This window comes from Nomia melanderi, chromosome 9 (assembly GCF_051020985.1).
Source record: "Nomia melanderi isolate GNS246 chromosome 9, iyNomMela1, whole genome shotgun sequence".
Classification (NCBI taxonomy): Eukaryota; Metazoa; Arthropoda; class Insecta; order Hymenoptera; family Halictidae; genus Nomia; species Nomia melanderi.
The window spans coordinates 14,601,953-14,617,306 of record NC_135007.1 but is presented as its reverse complement, the minus strand read 5'-3'; the positions used below and the strand labels follow the sequence as shown (position 1 = coordinate 14,617,306).

The 15,354-nt window shown below is 44.1% G+C and overlaps 1 protein-coding gene across 1 annotated transcript in view; it reads left to right on the top strand.

The window, feature by feature from the left end:
* The window catches only part of chm (lysine acetyltransferase chameau), a 101,978-nt gene extending 86,717 nt beyond the window's left edge, over positions 1-15,261 (top strand). The window contains exons 15-18 of the transcript XR_012999489.1: positions 1,173-1,758; positions 4,150-4,367; positions 8,107-8,304; positions 8,482-15,261. The gene's annotated coding sequence lies outside the window, so the exon portion shown is untranslated. The remainder of the gene's footprint in view (positions 1-1,172; positions 1,759-4,149; positions 4,368-8,106; positions 8,305-8,481) is intronic.
* Positions 15,262-15,354: the final 93 nt, after the last annotated feature.

Below are 15,354 nucleotides of genomic sequence, written 5' to 3'. Positions count from 1 at the left end.
TTTTCGCCGGGCCAGCAGCGCGGACGCACTGAAAGCGACCTCTTTAAATGCGAACGCGACAAATGTATCTCGCGAGGGGTTCCATTAACTATCTCGACGCCGGGGAGCGTTACGTATCGCGGAGGCCTCTCGCCGGCCGCGGCGTTCCTCTCGTTATGCAGATTCGTCACTCGATTCGACGATGATTCACGCGGCCGTCGCGTGAATTAAATCATCCGCCGTTCAGAGTACCGCGAAACCGAACGCTTTCGCCTCGAATATCGCCTTTGTCGCGGCTCGAGGGCAGGACTTTCGAGGAATGTTTGCTCATTCGCTTATCGGTTTAAACTCGAAGGCGGAGGAGGTCTCTTCGACGCTAGAACCGCCGGACGGGTCGAAATGATTTACTCCTCGCTTCTTCTTTTGTATCGATTAAAGAGACCCAACTGCTTTTCTCGGAAGTTCTTAAACGCGATGATACAGCACCGGGCGAACTGAAATATGAGTCAGTTGGAATCTGAATAAATGTACTCTCGTCGTTTCTGGGCGAAATGAAGGTTTACCTACTCGACTGCTCGGTAGCTCTAGTGCTGAGTCGAGGGGATTCGTGAAAAATTCCTAGTTTTCTTGTATTGTCGGTTGGTTTGCTAGTTCAAGCTTGATTGTAAATAATTGTACCCTCATCATTTCTGTTTGAAATGAAAGTTTACCTATTCGACTGCTCGGTAGTTCTAGTGTTAAGTTGAGGGGATTCATGAAAAATTAGGAAACTGTTTGTATTGTCAGTTGAATAATTAGTCCAAGCTAGATGATTGCAAAGGGACACTTGTGTTGTATTGGTTTGCTAGTTCAAGCTGAATGATTGAAAATAATTATACTCTCATCATTTCTGTTTGAAATGAAAGTTTACCTATTCGACTACTTAGTAGTTCTAGTGCTAAGTCGAGAGGATTCATAAAAAATTCAGAGTCTTCTTGTATTGTCAGTTGGTTTGCTAGTTCAAGCTAGATGATTGAAAATAATTGTACCCTCATCACTTCTGTTCTAAATGAAAGTTTACCTATTCGACTGCTCGGTAATTCTAGTGCTAAGTCGAGGATACTCCTGAAAAATTAGGAAACAGTTTGCTTATATCTCCAGTTGAATAATTAGTCCAAGCCGGATGATTGCAAAGGAACACATTCTGTTCGCAGAAATCAGAGCAGTGCGGATAAACGGATGAACACACGGGCGACTAAGTGCATCGGCCGACCGACTTTCGGAATCGAAAACCGAACCAGCGGAGGAAGCGGAGGAGAGCATGCATCGTTGGGCTGATCAAACGTAGGCCGTGTCTACTTCCTTGGCGGCCCCGCGGTGTATTTCGTTCGCTCTTTGATCGCGACTCGATCCCAGCTCGATTTTCCGGTAAATACACCGAAAAGGAGTCCACCGGGCAATCTCGCTGATTGGTTAATGGCGATCAAAGCTGAATTTTGTACATCGTGCAATTATTTGCCCTGCAGTCTGGCTATTACTAGGTGCGCCAGATTGCGGCGCGCCGCGGCGTACGCCAAACCGATCTATATCTGTCTACGTCGATTCATCCACGAGCGAGCGCGCGTATGCTTGAAAACGCCTGCATCGAAATTGTCAATTAATTTTCGCGATGCGAATGCCGCTCCTTCGCCGACTCGTCCTGGAAACGCACCGCTCGGTCGCCACCTTTTCCAGCCGAAATATCGACTATCCGCAAAAGTTCTTTCCGAAGGAAAAAGTGTTCAGAACTCTTGGAACAAGGTGAATTACTGTGTCAGAGAGATTTAACCCTTTGCACTCGAGAGGTGAGTCACCGCGTGATTCGATACAAAACTATGAAGTTGAATGTTTCATATTTCAAATTGAAGTTTGCATTGCTACGTGAAATAGTTAAGTCAAACACCTCTGTTGCTTAATTTATCTATGAATTATCGTTGAATTAGTTTCTAGCAATATGACCTATATCTCGTCAGAAAATATTTCCATTGAGAAACTTTCGAGTGCAAAGGGCTAAACCTTCACGGATGTCAACATTCCGATACGAAAATTCCATATTTCCAAGACCAAATCGAAAACAAATGATTCAAGTACTCGAACTGCAAGAGATCAGTAGCTTTTTTATCTACTAATTAAGCAATTGATATACAATTTAGCTTCTATTGAATGTTCTGTACATTTCAAAGAATCTTCGTCAAAGATTTAACCCTTAGCACTCCAGATGGTTTTGTAATCTATCTTCTATTTTCCTTCTTAGTGCAAAATTTGGATGTGTGAAAAATCTAATAATTGTGGGGTTGTTTCTTTAAGATTCATTAAAATGTCTAATATTATTCCTGGTGCAATATTGGAGCCTACGGAGTTGAAAGGATTAATTATTGGATGTACATTACTGATAACATTGATTCTACAATTGACCAATATATCATACACTCTTACAATTCGAAATCGGCGCGCACTTTCGCGCACGTCGAATAGGTTCCAGGGTGAATCACCTAGCCTCGGAGCGTACTTTTTATTATTCGCGGCTTCTTCTGGCACACCTTCGTTTTTCGGTGCTTTATGCGCGAACGGATATACGCGCCGGATTATTCTCGCCGCTTCTCTTTCGCTCTTCCTTCGTTATTCTTTATTCCCTTCGCGTTTCGTCTCTGTTTCTCGGACCTCTCCGTCCGTCGTCGGCCGCTCGCTCCCTCTTTCGCCGTCGGTCGCTCCAGCCACAGCAAATTCGCATCGGCCATCAGCCGGTGCCAATAACGTACCAAGGCAGATGGGAGATGTGGCGAGGGTTCGGTGGTTAGCCCGACGTCGGCGGGGCGAAGGGATGCTTTACTGTCTGCAGGGCTGTGCTCCGCGATCCCGGCGCCCGATACTCGCGGTTACGCCTCTGGAAAATCGGCCGTGCGTTCTTCTGACCGTTTGCCATTGTACGCCGACTTCTTTCGCACGAAGGAATTCCAGTTTTATTCATTCTACTTAACGCTAGAACTGCCGAGCACTTAACACTAGGTTTAAGGGCATTTATTGTACACTTCATTCTAGTATTCCTAAAAGAATCGATGCTCATTTAGATTGTGGAAACTGGAGATATGATAGTGGGCAATTGGGGTACGTGTCGGTGGGATCGCATCAATCGAAATCGGCGTAAACATTTAAAATAATATTTCTAAAATCTAATATGCGTCAATTTCACGCGTTCCGCAAACCTAGTGTTAAAATACTAAATATTCAACTTCATAGTTTTGCTGTATCAACTAAAGTGGTGACTGAGAGTCACCTCTCGAGTGCAAAGGGTTAATATTATCTAACTAGACAAAGACGATTTGTTGAAATGAACTCGGTCACAAGTAAATTGAGAAACAAAGCTTTCTTATCTCAATGTTTCACCGATGTATTATACATATTCAATATTGAATATCAAATTTTCTAATTTTTCTGCATAAATCAAACGGTGACTTAGTCACCTCTTAACCTCTTGAACGTTTCAATTGGTTTATACTTGAGTTTAGGTACTAGTGAATCAGCTTCTTTAATCATTCTTTCATCTCTTGATTTATCGTGTCGAACTCGTGATGAAAATTTCAAACTGAATTTGAGAAATCTGTTATTTGTATTCTTTAAATAAGTTAAATATTACTTCTATTATTAATTATTAACGTCTGAAGGAAACGTAGATGTAGAATAAGCATCAAAATTGTCTTTTCCTAATAAGTTATAAAGTAGTTGCATCGATCATAGCTAAAAGATAAATCACAGAGCAAAGAGTCAAAGTATCCGTACATTTGCAGTCATTCTAAAAGAAACTGAGCACTGGTCATCTTAACCAATCCAGTGGTTTTAGTGTTGAGCATTAAAATTGTCTTTTCCTAATAAACTATTAAGTAGTTGCATCGATCATAGCTAAGAGACAAATCACAGAGCAAAGAGTCAAAGTATCCATACCTTTGCAGTCATTCCAAAAGAAACTGATCATCTCAACCCACCCAGTAGTTCTACTGTTAAGCACCATTCCACTATCCTCTATATATTAATTACCAGCTGAGCCACAGCCCATGACTCATCCAAAAGCCCTCAGCAACATCTTACATAAATCTCATTCATCCACGTATTCTTCCCCCACACATCTATCGTCGAATGACACTATACCGTTTCCAGGCGGCAAGCAACCCAGGAACCAGCAGCAGATCAAGCTCCTCAATCCACCTTCCACGAATCGTTCGCCGTCGTCATCGTGAAGTAACGCCAAGTGCATCGAGGACTCGGCGGAACAGTAACGGCCGGTTTATCAGTCGGATCAATCGTTTCGCGTCAACGGCCCGGAAGGAATTCGGGAGGTGTGCTTTCACGGGCGCGTCGACGCGCAGCTGCTCCCGGTAACGCGGCGACGATAATGCGGAAACTTTCACCGGCCGGAAATCGAGGCTCGGCCGAGAAAAATTTCAATCGGGGCCGTCTCCGTCGAGCGGATAATTCAAAGTCAAGTGCACGCACCGCGCTCGCTCTTTCTCTTTCTCTCTTTCTCTCTCGCCCTCGCGTTGCTCCCTGTCGCGACCGGTCGGTTAATTTGTCGCGCGTTTCAGCCCGCGAGACGACGCCTTTGAAACGACCCTCGCGAGCGCGCCACCGCTTTTTCCCATGCACGCAACTTTGTCCACGCGGCCGTGAGATCACCGCGGGGGCATTAACGCGTCCAGCCCGACCGTGCTGAAAACATGCGCGGGCACACGCCGGCATCCACACGGAGTGCCGATGCACTTTATCATCGTGTTGTACTTTTCCTATCGCGCCGCGCGATTCCCCGCTTGCCGAACGCGATACCGGTGATTGTTTAAACAAAGATTCCCTCCGAGCGCGGCCGATTGTTCCTTCGGGCAGATTCTTTTTATCGGAATTAACGGGGGAAAAGTGTGTTTGCAGGGTGGGAGGCTTGTGGAGGGATTGATAGCTTTTTAGATGTTTGTTTGAACGGTTCAAGGTTGATGCGTTCTTGGGTTGAGGTTTGACGCGAATGCTGTGGGTCACGGTGACCCGAGCAAATTGAGTTATAGTTCATGAGGCGATTCTATGGAAATGTTTGTATATTGTAAATAGTGCTGTATAGTACTGTGGCATTTAGATGAACGTGGAGTAGTAATTCGGTTGAATGATTTAACCCTTTGCACTAGGGAGTTTCTTAGAAATTTTTAACATTTTTTGATGAGACGATATTTGAAAGGAAATAAGTACATTGAGGAGCAAAGCTATTTTATTCTAATATTTCACGTGTCAAGGCATTATACAGAGTTCAACATTGAATATCAAATTTTATAGTTATATCGTGTCAAATCAAACAACTGAGAGTTACAAGTGCAAAGGGTTAATATTGTATTTTTTTCTATTTTGTATTTTCCTACAAAGAAATGTTTAACAATTTGAAATCACAAGTAGATTGACGAACAAAGCTATTTTATTCTAATATTTCACGTGTCAAGGCATTATACAAAGTTCACCATTGCACATCAGATTTTATAATTATATCGATTTGACACGATACCGTCATGACGCGAATCGTGCGGCATTCAACGCGTCAAACATTTTCATTTCACGTCGGTTATCTATGTTACGATTTTCTAATCGTTCAAAGTCACCAGTGACTGCCGCTTAACGTGTTAATAATTACTAGTCCGATTAGTCCATTGATCACAGTTGAGATTCGAATTTCCACTACACCGTCCGTCGACCTCTCCGACGAAGGATCCCAGAATGCATTCGATCTTCGAGTGCATCTTCGAAGATCCCGGTCCGGCGCGAAGTGATTCTCCTCTGACAAAGAAACAATGAATGACTTGCGAAGAATTTCGCTGATTTTTGCGCGGCTTAATTATAGACGCTCAAGGCCTCCGGACGCGGTGAAAATTAACATGCCGCTCCCCCGGAGGAGCGCCTCTTTGCACTTGTGCCGGCGGATGAAAAATTTATTCATACTGGCTCCCGTTGCTGGCCGAGGATTGTATTTGTATAACTCGAAACAGCCAGTTCTATATTAATCCCCTATCTACTAATTCGATTAATTACTACTGCTCATACATCTCCAAAGAGACTGGAAATGTGCCGTGTTAACCGGTTAACTGTGTTTGACGAGTATACGTCATCGTAAAGCTTGACATGATACTAATTCTTTCAGCGATGAATTCTTTGTTTTTCCATGTAAACATGTAACTCTTCTTTGTTTCGCTTTGATCTTTCATTAAAACATACTCTACGTGCATTCGTCCTCCGTACGACGAGCACACGCTCCATTTTTTTATTTTATCGCGAGAACGAGAGGTTTCTCCAACTAAATTCCACAGTTGACTGGTTAACACGTTGTAGGAAAATACAAAGTAGAAAAAAATACAATATCAACCATTTGCACTTGGAAAGCAATTCTCAATCACTTATATTTATATTGTAAATAATGCTACTTAACGCGACATTCAGTGAGGCAAATTTTCTCAACGCAATTCAATGAAACAATTGAGTATTGTATCTTTCTCATCTCGCATATTGTGCACCTTAACCCTTTGCGGTCCGAATTTGAAACTAATTAACGAGAAAACATATAAATTAAGAAGGAAAGTTATTTTATTTCAATATTCCATATATCGATGTATCATACAAAGCTTAATATTATATATAAGACTTTATAATTTTGCAAATCAAATCTGATGACTGAGAGTCGCCTCTCGAGTGCAAAGGGTTAACCCTCCGCGGACGAAGATTGAAACATGCAAAATCAGCAGATGAAGCTAAATTATAGATGAATTACTTAAATACTAGAAGAAACTACGTGCTGATCCCTTGCTGTATTTAAATCATTCGTGCTAATTAACACTAGAACTACGCACCAGTCAAAATGACTGGTCTCGATTGTTCTGTTTCGCAATTGTTGGTACCTTAAAAGCATTGAACATCAGAGTGCAAAGGGTTAAAATCGTGCGGTGTTCAACGTGTCAATTTATAGTCTACTAGCAGACGTATGTTTTCGCGACAGGTACTCGGAAAGTCCCCGAAGGGTCCCGCGGAAGGGAAGCATAAACTGTGTCCGAGCCGAGTCCCAAACTAGCCGTTTCCAGAGCCGAAAAATTCCCCGCTGCGACGTCTGGCCCGATAATTTTTATTATTCCTCGCCCACGGGCGTCGTCCTTACGTCTGTCCGTTCCACGAACCGGCCGGCCGGTCGCGTTTCCACCTACGGTTCCTCCGTCCCTCTTCGCGCGGCTCCTCAATTGCGGGGAGGACGATCTCTGGGGACAATCGGCACTCTCATCGACCACGCAAAAACCGTTCGCCGGCTCTTCTTCCTCCGTTTAATTAACTCCAATTAATTGCCACGAATTCTTCACGGGGAATTCATAATGATACTCGATGACGGTTCCAGTTGCGTGCAATGTAACTCATTGCTTACACTCGCCGGGTCCACCTTTGGACACCGTTGGGAAAGGTTCGATCCTGACAGTAGTTCTCAACTTTCGATCCCAGCAGGATCTTCGCGAATATCCTAAATAAAACAAGTACTATATAAAAGCGACGCCATCACGCTTTCGTTTCAGCGAAACTGAACTTCTCTATTCTCAGATAAAAAGAGTCTGCACAGTTCATTCTATTTTCCATTTCTAAGCAGGCAGTAAGAAAAACTGAAATAAATAATTAAAAGACAAATAAACTTCATTTGACTCTACGAACCGACTTGCCACTCAAATGATTGACACGTTGAATGCCATGGGGGTCACCGGTGAAATGTGAATTCTTCTTTTCAGATTACCATAGTCTGTTCGAAGCTTTCCACCTTCATCGAAGCCGACGACGCAGAAGACAAAGCTTCAATCAACCTCTCGATTCCTCGGAGGATTCATGGCCGCGGACGCTAATTATTCGCGTAAAAAAGTTAAACGACCCTCCCGCAGTTATTACGCCGTCCGTGGAGCAATTAGACGGCTTCTGTGTTCCTTTCCTCCTCTCTCTCTCTTCTGCCCTCTTACTCTTACCCTCTTTTTTTCATCCTCGCGTTCCGGAAGAATGCTAAAAAGCCGGCTAGCCCCCCGAAGACGATAGCGGCCGACGTACTTATCTTATTAACGCCGTTCCTTTCAGGCGAACGTGGAACGATCGTCGCGGTGCTCGCTCTTCGGAACGACCCTGACAAAGTCCCGACCGGCCTGGCCAGACGACCGCGAGACGACTCGCTTCGCGAACGCCCCGGAGCCCGTTCCACGCGTGTCCCGAGCTTGGACGCCGCCGAGGACTAGACGCGCCGCGGAGACCGAGCGACTCATCGTCCGGATAGATCAGGTAACAAGCGGAAGATAAGAGAGTCGGTCGTTTTTCGGTGGATCGTGATCCCCGCGAACCGCACCGACCGTACGCGCTATCGTACGCTTACGTTTACTCGATTACGCTCGATAGCCGACGCTATCCGACTCAATTAAACCGAATCACGAGTTTTTCGATTCAAACCATGGAACGCAGCTCGTTCTACTCGAACGTCGGGCACGCGGCGTTCTCGAGGCACCGCGAGGCTACCAAAGCGGTTAACGGCAGCGGCGGTATTCGCATATTGACCGGTCGAAGCCGGCGGGCGCATTTCTGCGTGTCTGGTGCGCGCCGCAGACGGGGCGATTCGAGGAGGCTATAAATAAGACGCTGGGGTGCGCTGGATTTCCTTAAAAACTCAGGACCCAACACGTGCGTATCAGGTACGTCTATCTCGAGGTTTCTCTTCAGGAACTTACGTCATCGCGAGGCGAAAAACGAACGAGTCTGAGACCCACGGTTGTCAGGACCGCAACGTCTAGCAGTTTGAGCAGAGACGAGTGGGCAGCGTGAACCTGCGTCCGTGCCAAAGGACAGGAAAGACGTAACGAGGGAAGAAGAGGAGATTAAGAAAGAAGACTCGGAGAACGTCGGAGGAACCGGAGGAAGAGGAGAAAAAGGAACATCAGGATGGGTGGGAGTAGCTAGGGTTAGCGGAGGAGGGGAAAGGACGGAGGGAAAGAGAGAGAGGAGGAAAAAAAGGAGAGCATTGGCAATGCAGTGATACGCAGCGCGGCAGCAATGGCGCCGAAAATGCAATGTGGTGCGCCGGGGACGACGGTGTCGGCGTCGGGCGTGGCGGATAACTGACCTCGACTCGTCTAGCTCTGCCGCCCCTGACGCCTCGCCAGACTTTCCTCCGTGTCCCTCCGACGTTGCATCGTGCCAGTGATCCCCCACTGGTACCGACCGGCCGGGGAACGCCGCACCGCTCGCGCGCCGTCATCCGCGCGGCTCCTCCGCTCCGGCTGACGTATCGTTCCACCCTTTTCTATCCACGGCGAGAGCTTTCGTTCTCGTCCTACGGTCAAATGGTCTGGGTTACCCCTCCAACGGCGACCTTACTCCCTCTACACCTGCCTTACGCTAGGTCCCCACCCCTGATTCTCTTGCTCTCCGTCCGCCTGTGTGCTGCACGCGTGCACGCGTGTGTGTATGCCCGTGTTCGATTCCTCTCGCTCTTTCTCTCGCTCTCTTTCTCTTGTTGTCTTTTTCTCTGTTCAACGACCGACTCTTCTGGCCTCGTCTGGTCCGCCGGCTTGGTCTGGTCTAGTCCCGACTCGTCTCGTCTCGTCTCGTCCGGACTCGTCTCGACTCGTCTCGTCTCCTAGCGGCCTTCCGCGCCCCTGGCAGATCGGCAGACAGCAGTCTGACTGTCTGGTTGCCCGGCAACGCGCCGCTGCCTGTCGCCGTCGATGAGAGAGGGTGAATTCAGCGATAGTTACGTGCTGCGTCCTGCACGAGCAAATCCTGACGTACCGGGACACCATGTACATACACTGTTCGCCGTACGAATCGTATATACAGTGAGCCAGTGAACGCGACCGTGCCGTGGACGAGGCGGCTCTTATCGTCGGTCGGTTTTAGGATGTAGAGGGTTGACCTTTGGACCGGTCGCAGGCCTTTTGAGGAATTAGGGGATCCGCGCCTTGTGCACCTTGTGTATAGATACCTTTAATTTCTGGCGTTTCGAATGGTAATGTTCTTTAATGGCAAGGGACGATGTTGGACATGATTGTTCATGATTTAGTATTACAGTAGTCATGATCTATTTTACTAAGTATTTTCAAATCGAGTTTCTTATTGCAATTGTTCTTCAGACATTGGAAGCATCGTTGACCTTGTGCACCTTGTGTATGGAGATACTTTTATGAAAACGCACCTTTAACGACCGCGAGAATTTCTTGCGTTTTGAATGGTAATGTTCTTTGATAACAAGGAACGATGTTGGAAATCAATGTTCATGATTTAGTATTACAGTAGTCACGCTATGATCTATTTTACTAAGTATTTCCAAATCGAGTTTCTTATTGTAATCGTCCTTCAGACATTTGGAAGGTGTCAAAGGTTAATGGGGTTGTTCTCTCGCAAGATACTAGCTGTCATTCTATCGGTACTCTTTGGTCACCCGTCGAAGACTTCGAGCCTCGTTCCATGGTTTCCACGTAAAGGGCTGCACCTTGGGGGTAGAAAGATGACATACAAGCAGTACTGCAGGGACAGGTGTACAGTTTCGCGCTTTATCGACGCACCGCTCGGTTTCTTTCCTCATCCGGGGTAGTAATTAGTAATTACCGCTCCCTTACGCCGGTTTTCATGTAACGAACACCGAGCGTCGATCACGGGGGTTGATAACAGTCGACGGTGATGAGCACATTCTAAATTGGGGTATGAAATTTACAAACGGAGGTAGCTTATTAACGCGAAACGCTTCGCAACGAGACGCAACGGCATATGTTTCGCTGAATTCAACGCCACAACACTTTCAGCCCTTTAACGCGTTAAGCGCCATGTCAGCCACTGGTGACTGACACTTTTGAATGAAAAAACAATCGTAACATACAAGACAACCGATGCGAAATGAAAATGTTTAATAAGGCGACTAAGTTGATAATAGTGTAACGCAAACGTTGCAACAATTCATAATTATTCCTACTTCTTTTTGCTACAAAAGACTGTAAAAGGGAAAATGCAAAGGACGATTGTTACGTAGGGATTATCTTATATTAGAAAGTACAATCGGTTTGAGAAACGTCATCGTAAGTGTCCACCTCAGTCCTTGCTTCAGAGACGTGGAAATTGATGTAGTCACAATTGGAGAATGCAGTCCCCTCGGTAAAACAGTCAGATTCAATGCTCTGAAAGTATCCGAGGGAACTGGATCAAAAAAGAGTTTCAAAAAGTTCTAAGATTGCAGAATATAAAAGTAGTCTTGTAAAAGACTTTCCCAAACTCCATGGGAAAACGCTTAAGATTCTTGCGGCGCTTGACGTGTTAAACAAGCCGGCTTGTCGGAGGTTCCTATCGAACGCTACGCGAGAGATAGCGTCGACGCCGAAGGTTAGTGTGGGTGTTAAAGGTTAAAGTCATATGTGGCCGAGACAATTTTGAGACGCACCAGTAGCATACAAATCCGCAGGGTTAAATTTAGGTGACTTCATTTCCCAGAATATAGACCGGTTCCTCCGCGCGTATCCTTCGATATGCATGTAGATATAATTGCAATTGTCCCCCGTGACGGGAGCACATCGATCGACGCGCCCATTAATATTAGAGACGCTCTCCGGGAATGACTAAATCTTATTCTGGCGTAAGGACGCGCGTTCGCGAAATGGTACGGTTGAATAAACCTGAGGATATCAGACTCGAACTTTACATTATAGACACTACGATGGAATTTAACACGCCGACCGCCACGGTGGTCACGTGTGACCGCAAATCGTTTCTTCTGTAGCGCCATGGTCATCGGAGATTCAAAATTACAAGAGAATAATTATAGATGGAGGATGACTGACGTCGAGTACAATGTTCAGTAGCGTTGGTACCTAGGTACTCGTAACGTAAGAATTGTGATATTAATGAATAATTTTCGGAGCTTCGAAATTACAAGAAAGTAATTATAGCTTGTAGGATAACTGACGTCGAATGCCGTGTTCAGTAGCGTTGGTAGCTAGGTACTCGTGTAACGTAAGAATTGTGATATTAACACCAGATTTACGGACGTTTGTTCTATACTTTATTCTATTGTTCCTAGAAAACTACGTGCTCGTCTATATAAATTGCGAAAATCAAAACTAGAGTATTGCAATACGTATTCGCGTAATTGCACAAATCAAAAGCGACTTGAACTGTTACTAAGATAAGATATAGTAGTTCTAGTGTTAATATCGAATTTTGTCCATTTTGTGTATTTTCCGCCATAAAATCGTGCGGCATCCAACGTGTCAATACAAGAGCTTACGGGTGAATGGACAAGGAAATTTGAAACACACCGAAAAGGTTCGCTCATTCACCCCTTTTAACGGATTAACGAGGGGCAGTTAAGGAAGAAAGTTGAACGGATAAAGCGTCTTAACGGTCCACGTCTTTGTTAACTCCGGGTCCGGGCTAGGGTCTTTATTCTGCGAAGCATCGTTCGCCGCAACGCGGAGGCAAAAAGGACACGCTGCGTTTCGAACGCAAGAAATTCCAGGAACCTTAATTGTAAGGAACGTGTACAGTTAGGAAGGTGTCGGGTGCCGCAAAACAATTTGCGCCCGACGCTTTCGAGTTTTCCTTCTCGTTCCCAGCTCCGTTCTTCCCGAGCTTCTTCCTTTTCGCGCGAGAAATCGTTTTGCCCCGACGGGCATCGGTAAGGTACAATGCCCCCGCGATGAATCGCACTCCGTTGCCGCACTGGCGATCGCCTGGAAATTGGAACGTTAATCCCGGAGAAATCAAGCAGAAAAATTAACACGTTCGCTATGAGCGTCGTAATCTATTTTACATAATGGAAACGGAGTTAAGTCTTTGCACTCGAGAGGTGACTCGATCATTTGATTTGACGCGGTAAAACTATAAAGTTTGATATTTAATATTGAGCTGTATATGATGCATTGGTAAATATTGGGATAAGAAAGCTTTGTTTCATTTACTTGTGACCGAGTTCATTTCAACAAATCGTCTTTGTGTAGTGAGAGATTGTTAACCCTTTGCACTCTAAAGGTGACTCGATCATCACTTGATCTGATACAACACTATGAAGTTGAATATTTAGCATTTTAAATGAAACTTTGTACTGCTGTGTGAAATATTTAAATAAAATAGCTTTGCTCAATTTATGTGTGAATTGTCGTTAAATCAGTTTCAAACAATGTCGTCCATATCTCGTCGGGAAATGCTGAATATTTCCAGTGGAAAACTTCCGAGTGCAAGGGTTATTGTTATTAGAAATGATAAACTACATTATATTTAGGAACTCAATGACTTTCAGTTTGATTCCAATATTTCGTTTAGATTTAATAGATTGGAGGTATAATAACTGTCACCGAAATGTGGTAGCGAACGTGTCAGAGCTTTCAGAAACACGAGTGATAAACGAGTCTATTAAACATTCTCAACGAGAATAATACATTTTAATTTTCCCACCCTTAATCTTTCTAGAATTAATCACGTGAACGCAAAGCATTAATGACCCGTGTCAATGGACGACGGTCGAGCGTGATGTCTTTCTGATGTTAGTAACCGCGGATGACTGCGATTGTTGTGTATCGGTGCACCGAATGAAATAACAGCGCAGCCGACGATACTTGAACGTCGCGATCGAACGCGTCCGATATAGCGGCGTTTTCTAAAAATACGTCTGTACACCGCGGAATTCAAAGTGTCAATATTTACGAAAAAAATCGTGTTGCACACTTGAACCGAACAGAGAACGAAAATACATCGACCGGGAGTCTCGTTTACACGGCTACGCGTTACAACAACATTCCTTTGTTAGAAACCAATTCCTTGGCCAATAAGGTTCGACTGCGTGTGACTCATAACGCAACTGTTCAATGACTCAGAGCCCGGAGATTGTTAGCAATGTCTCGAGAAGACGTGGCATCGGAACCTGAATCATGAGCATATCGGCTGCAACCATCGGATACCTGTCCTCTAGTGCCCGGTGTCCGTTGAGGAAAAATATCATGCTAGAATACAAAATAGCGAACATTACAATTATATCTTCGGTTGGGTTTAAACGCTAGAACTACCGTGTAGGTCGTAATGACTAATTCCTGTTTGCTTCTTTAACCCTTAGAAAACATTGCCATATAGTTGAGAATTAACCCTTTGAACTCTGTGGGCTTCAATATTGCACCAGTTGTAATATTAAATATTTTAATCAATCTTAAAGAAACTACCCTAAAATTATTACATTTTCCACACATTCAAATTTTGTACTAAGGAAAATAAAAGATTGAAGAAATGTTATAGCATTTCCCATTTTCGCTAGGAATACTATAAAAATTAGTTACTGATAAATTACAAAACAACATGGAGTGCTAAGGGTTAACCCTTTGAACTCTGTAGGCTCCAATGCACCAGGAATAATATTACATATTTTAATAAATCTTAAAGAAACGATCCTATAATTATTAGATTTCTCACACATCCAATTTTGTACTAAAAATTAGTTGCAACTGCTGATTACAAAACCATCTGGAGTGCTAAGGGTTAATTATTAAAAACAGATTCACTTATCCGAGGAACTACTATAGAAATTGATTCAACAATAGACAAACTGAATGATAAATATAAATCTCAGCACTGGAGTTTCCATAGAAAAATCTGGAAAAGTCAGTTTAACTGTTCAGTAATTATAGTGTTGAGATAAATTCGATGAAATTGTGAATGTTTGAATACAGATATGGTATCATTAGTGGTTTACAAAAATATCTTACCTATTAACTAATCATTGTTATTCGTTGTTAAACACGATTGTCAGAGAATGGAATATTGTAGGAGGCATTCACGGAAAAGTAACGTGTGTCCGCTGATCGGAATTTAATGATATTAAAATATTGCAATTTATGCGAGAATAATGATATCGTGCTCAGAGAGCAAGGAAAACGATTAAAATTTGAAAATCCGGCACCTGCTGTCCTCGCAACGACCCAAATATTTTCGAATTCACCTTGTAGCTGAATGTTCCGTACGGTTGGGTCACTTAACGATTTATCGTACAGCTGTTCCGTGGAGATCTTCCCTTTTTTCTTTCTTTCTTTCTCATAGGTAGCCGGCTTCCTGTAAGAAACGCCCTTTATCACACGAAACAATCAATGGTAGCCATAAAACGACCGTTAGACCTTTTCTTCGCACTTTCTTACCTGCGAAATGATGCTAAGGATTATGGTACGACGAGTCACCGTAGAGAAACGAATATCTGAAATAACATGGCTAGAAAAATAGTAATTACATCGGGATTGTTTAATCCTCGAATGACAAACGATCGTAGACATAACGGTTCTTAATTAAACGACGTTAGCGAAAATTTAGCTTCACTTT